At 35.0% G+C, this 7500-nt stretch overlaps 1 protein-coding gene across 3 annotated transcripts in view; it reads left to right on the plus strand.

Annotated features, from left to right (window-relative positions):
* The window catches only part of LOC126985677 (hemicentin-2-like), a 143917-nt gene that overhangs the window by 91124 nt on the left and 45293 nt on the right, over positions 1-7500 (plus strand). The window lies entirely within an intron of this gene.

Raw genomic sequence — 7500 nt, forward strand, 5'->3', positions numbered from 1 at the left:
ACACACACACACACACACACACACACACACACACACACACACACACACACACACACACACACACACACACACACACACACACACACACACACACGCTTTCTGCTCTCATATAAACAAGAACAACAACAACAACTATTACTGCTATCAAAGTTCACCAAAACATAATTCAGCTAGCAACATTAATTATGGCATTAACAACAACAACAGTAATAATAATAATAATAATAATAATAATAATAATAATAATAATAATAATAATAATAATAATAATAATAATAATAATAATAATAATAATAATAATAATAATAATAATAATGGTGATACTACTACTACTACTACTACTACTACAACTACCACCACCACCACCACCACTTACAACTACGTCAACAACAACAATTATAACCACAACAAAACCCAAACATTATTGTCATTTTTTTTCTGTAAATTAAAAACTTTTGTAGTAGGTCCACGGTGCAGTTATTTGGTTTTAATTTATCAACACAAAAGCTTAGATTAAAAATATATTGTAAAAGGTTACGAAAAAATGAATAAAAAAATATATTTATAAATGGTATATATATATATATATATATATATATATATATATATATATATTTTTATATATTTATATATATATATATATATATATATCTCTCTCTCTCTCTCTCTCTCTCTCTCTCTCTCTCTCTCTCTCTCTCTCTCTCTCTCTCTCTCTCTCTCTCTCTCTCTCTCTCTCTCTCTCTCTCTCTCTCTCTCTCTCTCTCTCTCTCTCTCTCTCTCTCTCTCTATCTATCTATCTATCTCTCCTCTGTACTTTTCACTCCTTTTTCTCCTTCCCTTCTTTTCTTGTCATTCTCTCTCTCTCTCTCTCTCTCTCTCTCTCTCTCTCTCTCTCTCTCTCTCTCTCTCTCTCTCTCTCTCTCTCTCTCTCTCTCTCTCTCTCTCTCTCTCTCTCTCTCTCTCTCTCTCTCTCTCTCTCTCTCTCTCTCTCTCTCTCTCTCTCTCTCTCTCTCTCACGGGAATAACATAACACTCAAACATTTACACCTGAAAAAGCACACGGGTTACATTTTTCCTTAATTTTTTTACCTCTTTTATTTTTTTCTTGAACAAGCGAGGAAGTCTGTATAATATTAAAGAGTAGAGAGGGAGAGGGAGGAGGGAGGGAGGAGAGGAAGGAAAGAGTGAGTGGTGAGTGGTGAGTGAGTGAGAGAGAGGTAAATAAAGAGAGGTGTGAGGAGGAAGAAGGAAAGAAGGAGGATTAAGGAACAGTTTAGGATATATATATATATATATATATATATATATATATATATATATATATATATACAGAGAGAGAGAGAGAGAGAGAGAATAAAGAGAAAGGAGAAGAAGGGAGGAAGGAACGGTTTAGGATATATATATATATATATATATATATATATATATATATATATATATATATATATATATATATATAGAGAGAGAGAGAGAGAGAGAAAGTAAACAAAACCTAGTCATTTTAACAACATCAAAAACAAAAAAAACACAAATGACAGCAGAGGCAAACAACGACAACAACAGCGAACAGACAGAGGCAAACAGACATACAGATAAAAAAAGCAGACAGATAAACAGACAGAAAAACAAACAGACAAACATTTCGGTGCCTAAACAAATGCTTAAACAAATGGGAAGATAAACAAGGGGAGAGATAAACAACAAAACAAGAGGAAAACAAACAAAAAAGGGAGGAAGAAGTGTAAAAAAGACCCACTTAGGAAAAGAGAGATAAGCAAGCGCAGCGATAAACAAATGGAGATATAAACAACAAACAAGTAATGACCGAAAAAATAAGCAAGCATAAAATAAGGAAACAAAAACAAAAGGAAAAACACACGAAACAAACAAGAAAAAGCAAACTAGCAAGGAGGAGAGATAAACAAGGAGGAGAGATAAGCAAGTGGAGCGATAAACAAATGGAGATATAAACAACAAACAAGTAATAACCAAAAAAAATAAGCAAGCATAAAATAAGGAAACAAAAACAATAGGAAAAACACACGAAACAAACAAGAAAAAGCAAATTAGAAAGGAGGAGAGATAAGCAAGTGAAGAGGTAAACAAATGGAGATATAAACAACAAACAAGTAATGACCGAAAAAATAAGCAAGCAGAAAACAAGGAAACAAAAACAAAAGGAAAAACACACGAAAGAAACAAGAAAAAACAAACTAACAAGGAGGAGAGATAAGCAAGTGAAGAGGTAAACAAATGGAGATATAAACAACAAACAAGTAATGACCAAAAAAATAAGCAAGCATTAAAACAAGGAAACGAAAACAAAAGAAAAAACATACAAAACAAACAAGAAAAAGCAAATTAGAAAGGAGGAGAGATAAGCAAGTGGAGAGATAAACAAATGGAGATATAAACAACAAACAAGTAATGACCAAAAAAAATAAGCAAGCATAAAATAAGGAAACAAAAACAAAAGGAAAAACACACGAAACAAACAAGAAAAAGCAAACTAGCAAGGATGAGAGATAAACAAGGAGGAGAGATAAGCAAGTGAAGAGGTAAACAAATGGAGATATAAACAACAACAAAACAAACAAGAAAAAACAAACTAGCAAGGAGGAGAGATAAGCAAGCGCAGCGATAAACAAATGGAGATATAAACAATAAACAAGTAATGACCAAAAAAAATAAGCAAGCATAAAACAAGGAAACGAAAACAAAAGAAAAAACATACAAAACAAACAAGAAAAAGCAAATTAGAAAGGAGGAGAGATAAACAAATGGAAATATAAACAACAAACAAGTAATGACCAAAAAAATAAGCAAGCAAGGAACAAAAGAAAAAACACAAAACAAACAAGAAAAAGGAAATTAGAAAGGAGGAGAGATAAGCAAGTGGAGAGATAAACAAATGGAGATATAAACAACAAATAAGTAATGACAAAAAATAAGCAAGCCTGAAACAAGGAAACAAAAACAAAAGGAAAAACACACAAAACAAACAAGAAAAAGCAAACTAGCAAGGAGGAGAGATAAACAAGGACGAGAGATAAGCGAGGGAGAGATAAACAAATGGAGATAAACAACAAACAGGTAATAACAAAAAAAAGCAAGCATCAAACAAGGAAACGAAAGCAAAAAGAAAAACACACACAAAACAAACAAGAGAAAGCAAGCAGGCAAGAGACTGTGCATTAACCAGTCACTCAAAATGTAAACAAGTAAGAAAGACAGACAAAAACAAACAAAAAAACAAGTAAATAAAAAAGTAACAACGATACATAAAACAAACTAAAAAAAACAATGCAAAAAACAACATAAACAAATAATCAAACGAGAAAGGAAAAAGGGAAACCCCCAAAATCGCGAAATTAACAAGACAAACAAATGAAAAGCCAAAAAAAAAAAAATGTAAGAAATAAACAGATAATTAAAACAACTGAAATTCTCCAGTCTGTTTTGCGTCTCTTAATCAGCTTGCAAGGCGCCTCACCACACCTGCTCGGAGCTCTCTAATTAAACCATCACCTGTCCCTCCTCCTCCTCCTCCTCCTCCTCCTCCTGTTGCCTGTCCTTACCTTAATTATCCTCCGTCTCATAGCTTGAGGCTCACCTGTTCATGCACACCTGCTTGGCTTTTGTTTTTTTGTGAGTTTATTTTCTACACGTGTGATTGCCTTCTATTCTTTCTGTTCTGTTTTTTTTTTTTAAGGTGTTTTTTTCGTTTTTTTTTATTATTTTTTCTACTCCGTTTTTTTTTAAATCTTTTTTATGCTCGTGGTTCCCTCCCTTTATTCTTTTCTTTCTCGTTTTTTTTGTTTTCTCTGTTTTTTTTTGTTTCTCTCTCTCTCTCTCTCTCTCTCTCTCTCTCTCTCTCTCTCTCTCTCTCTCTCTCTCTCTCTCTCTCTCTCTCTCTCTCTCTCTCTCTCTCTCTCTCTCTCTCTCTCTCTCTCTCTCTCTCTCTCTCTCTCTCTCTCTCTCTCTCTCTCTCTCTTCTCTATCTCTCTGCCTACCTGTCCGTGCCATCACCTGTTCAATCCCCTTGCACTTAGTCGTGTCTGTTCGTAATTACCTTTCATTAACTTCTTACCTTTGTCCTCATCACCTCCACACCTGCTCTTAATTACCGCCCACCTGATGTTTATATATTACCTGAGTGGGGCTAAATCAAGGCTCCTCTTCCTCCTCCTTCTCCTCCTCTTCTTCCTCTTTCTCTTCCTTTTGCTTGCTCTTTCTCTTGGTCTTCCTTCTCCTTCTCGTCTTCCTCTTCCTCTTCCTCTTGGTCTTTCTCTTCCTCTTAGTCTTCCTCCTCTTCCTCCTCTGCCTCCTCTTCTTTCTCTTCCTCTACCTGTTCCTTTTGCTCGCTCTTCCGCTTGGTTTTCTTCCTCCTTTTCGTCTTCCTCTTCCTCTTCCTCTTGGGCTTCCTTTTTCCTCTTGGTCTTCCTCCTCCTCCTCCTCCTCTTCATCTTCTTCCTTCTCTTCCTTGTCTTTTTCTTCCTTTACTTGTTTTGTTTTCTCCTTTTTTTTGTGGTTTTCTTTCTTCTTTTATTTTCCTTTTTACTTTTTGTTAATTGTTCGGTTCTAGTGTGTCATTTTTTGTTTGTGATCTTTCTCTTCCTCCTCCTCCTCCTCCTCCTCCTCCTCCTCCTTGTCTTCTTCCTCCTCCTTCGTTTGGTTCGTCTTATTCCTCCTCCTCCTCCTCCTCCTCTTAATTCTCCTTGTCCTCATTTCCCTTATGCACTTCATTTTCTTAATTCTCTTCCTCTCTCTCTTATCCTTCTCATCTCTCTTTGTTTCTCTCTCTCTCTCTCTCTCTCTCTCTCTCTCTCTCTCTCTCTCTCTCTCTCTCTCTCTCTCTCTCTCTCTCTCTCTCTCTCTCTCTCTCTCTCTCTCTCTCTCTCTCTCTCTCTCTCTCTCTCTCTCTCTCTCTCTCTCTCTCTCTCTCTCTCTCTCTCTCTCTCTCTCTCATTTTCATCTTCATCCTCATTCTCATTTGCCTACTAATTCTCTTCATATTGCCTCTCCTCTTCTTCCTCCTCCTCCTCCTCCTCCTCCTCCTCTTCTTCCATTACCACCTCCTCCTCTATCTAATCTTAATCTTCCTCGTTCTCGTCTCCCATCTTCCTACTCTTCCTCCTTTCTCCTCTTGTTCCTTCTCATTATCTTCCTTTTCTTCCTCTTCCTCCTCCTCCTCCACCTCTTAGCTCCTTCACACACCTTTCCTAATTTCCATACAGGTGTTTTAATGAATCCATGTAACACGATTCTTATTTAATTATCCACACACACACACACACACACACACATACACACACACACACACACACACACACACACACACACACGCACAGCTTTACGTTCACCTTCCTGTCTGTCTGTCTGTCTGTCTGTCCGTCTATTATTCTTACCTGTTTCCTGTTCTAATTAACCTTTTAACTCGATTTACTTTTAAGATATTGCAAGATAGTTTCGTGTTTCATTTCGTCTGTGTTTTATTCACCTGTGTGTCTGATTAAGCTTTCCATTTATACCTGGGTCTTAATTGAGCTCACCTGTTAATTATGCGCACCTGTTTCCTTGCCCTAATTGAGCCTCTAACTCTATTCGCCTTAAGATATTGCATGGCAGTTTCGTGTTTTATTTTGTCTGTGTTTTATTTACCTGTTTGATTTTACCTGTTTGTCTGTTATTACTTTTTATAGAATAGAAACAAATAGAAACAAAAGAGAAACAAAAGAGAAACAAAACGGAAACAGAACAGAAACAAAACATAAAGAAAACACAAACAAAATATAAACAAAACAGAAACAAAAAGGAAACAAAACGAAAACAGAACAGCAACAAAAAATGGAAACTATTTGACACCTGACTAATTTGCACACCTGTCTATTCTATTTACCTGTGCTATACCTGCCTTTCCCCTCGTTAACACCTGTCTATCAACTCATTACCCCTGTCTTTTTCATACCTGTCTACCTCTCTCTTACCTGTACTATACCTGTCCTTCATCATTCACTCCTGTCTATCTTTACCTTTTATTTCGTCTATGTCTTATTTCCATCAATTCATTACAACTGTCTTTTCCATACCTGTTATTCCTTCTGTTGACACCTGACTTGTTTCCACACCTGTCTTTTACCTGTATTATACCTGTCCTTTATCATTAACACCTGTCTTTCTTTGCCTTTTATTTCGTCTGTGTTTTATTTCCATCTATTCATTACAACTGTCTTTTCCATACCTGTTATTCCTTCTACTGACACCTGACATTTCCACACCTGTCTTTTACCTGTATTTTACCTGTCTTTCTCTACCCTGACACCTCCTTCCCTTCATTAATACCTGGCCATCAATTGATCATACCTTTCATTTACCCCTGTGCCTTTTTTCCTTTCCATCCTTACACCTGAGAAATTATCAAGTACACCTACCACACACCTGAGCATTAATTAACCACACCTGTCCTGGCTGTACCTTGGTGTTGGGTGATGCTTTATTTTTTCACTGTTCTTATTTTTTGTTTTCCTTTTTATGTTTTTTTCTTTCTTTTATCGGGTTTATTTTACACCTGAATTTTTTTACACCTGGTCTTAATTAACTACACCTGTCCTCTCTCTCTCTCTCTCTCTCTCTCTCTCTCTCTCTCTCTCTCTCTCTCTCTCTCTCTCTCTCTCTCTCTCTCTCTCTCTCTCTCTCTCTCTCTCTCTCTCTCTCTCTCTCTCTCTCTCTCTCTCTCTCTCTCTCTCTCTCTCTCTCTCTCTCTCTCTCTCTCTCTCTCTCTCTCTCTCTTTCTTATTTTTTCTTAATTTTACCTCATTTTACTTCATATTATTTACTTTTATTTATTTTTTACCTACTTTTCCTTACTTTTTCTTACTTTTACTTATTTTTCACTTAATTTTACCTTACTTTTACTTACTTTTATTTCCTTTTTGCTTATTTTTTCTTAATTTTACCTACTTTTTCTTACTTTTATCTCCTCTTACCTAGTTTTACTTCATTTTACTTTTTTTTTGCTTAATTTTAGCTGCTTTCTTCTTACTTTTACCAATTTTTCTTATTTTTATTTCCTCTGTGCTTACTTTTTCTTAGTTTTACCTACTTTTTCTTACTTTTATTTCTTTTTTGCGTATTTTTTTCTCAATTTTACCTACTTTTTCTTACTTTTATTTCTTTTTTGCGTATTTTTTTCTTAGTTTTACCAACTTTTTCTTACTTTTATTTCTTTTTTGCGTATTTTTTTCTTAGTTTTACCTACTTTTTCTTACTTTTATTTCTTTTTTGCGTTTTTTTTTCTTAATTTTACCAACTTTTCTTACTTCCTTTTTGTGTATTTTTTTCTTAATTTTACCAACTTTTTCTTACTTCTATTTCCTTTTTGCGTATTTTTTTCTTAATTTTACCAACTTTTTCTTACTTTTATGTCCTCTTTACTTATTTTGACCTAATTTTACCAACTTTTTCTTACTTTTATTTCCTTTTTGCGTATTTTTTTCTTAA

The sequence above is a fragment of the Eriocheir sinensis genome, chromosome 60 (assembly GCF_024679095.1).
Source record: "Eriocheir sinensis breed Jianghai 21 chromosome 60, ASM2467909v1, whole genome shotgun sequence".
In the NCBI taxonomy this organism is placed as follows: Eukaryota; Metazoa; Arthropoda; class Malacostraca; order Decapoda; family Varunidae; genus Eriocheir; species Eriocheir sinensis.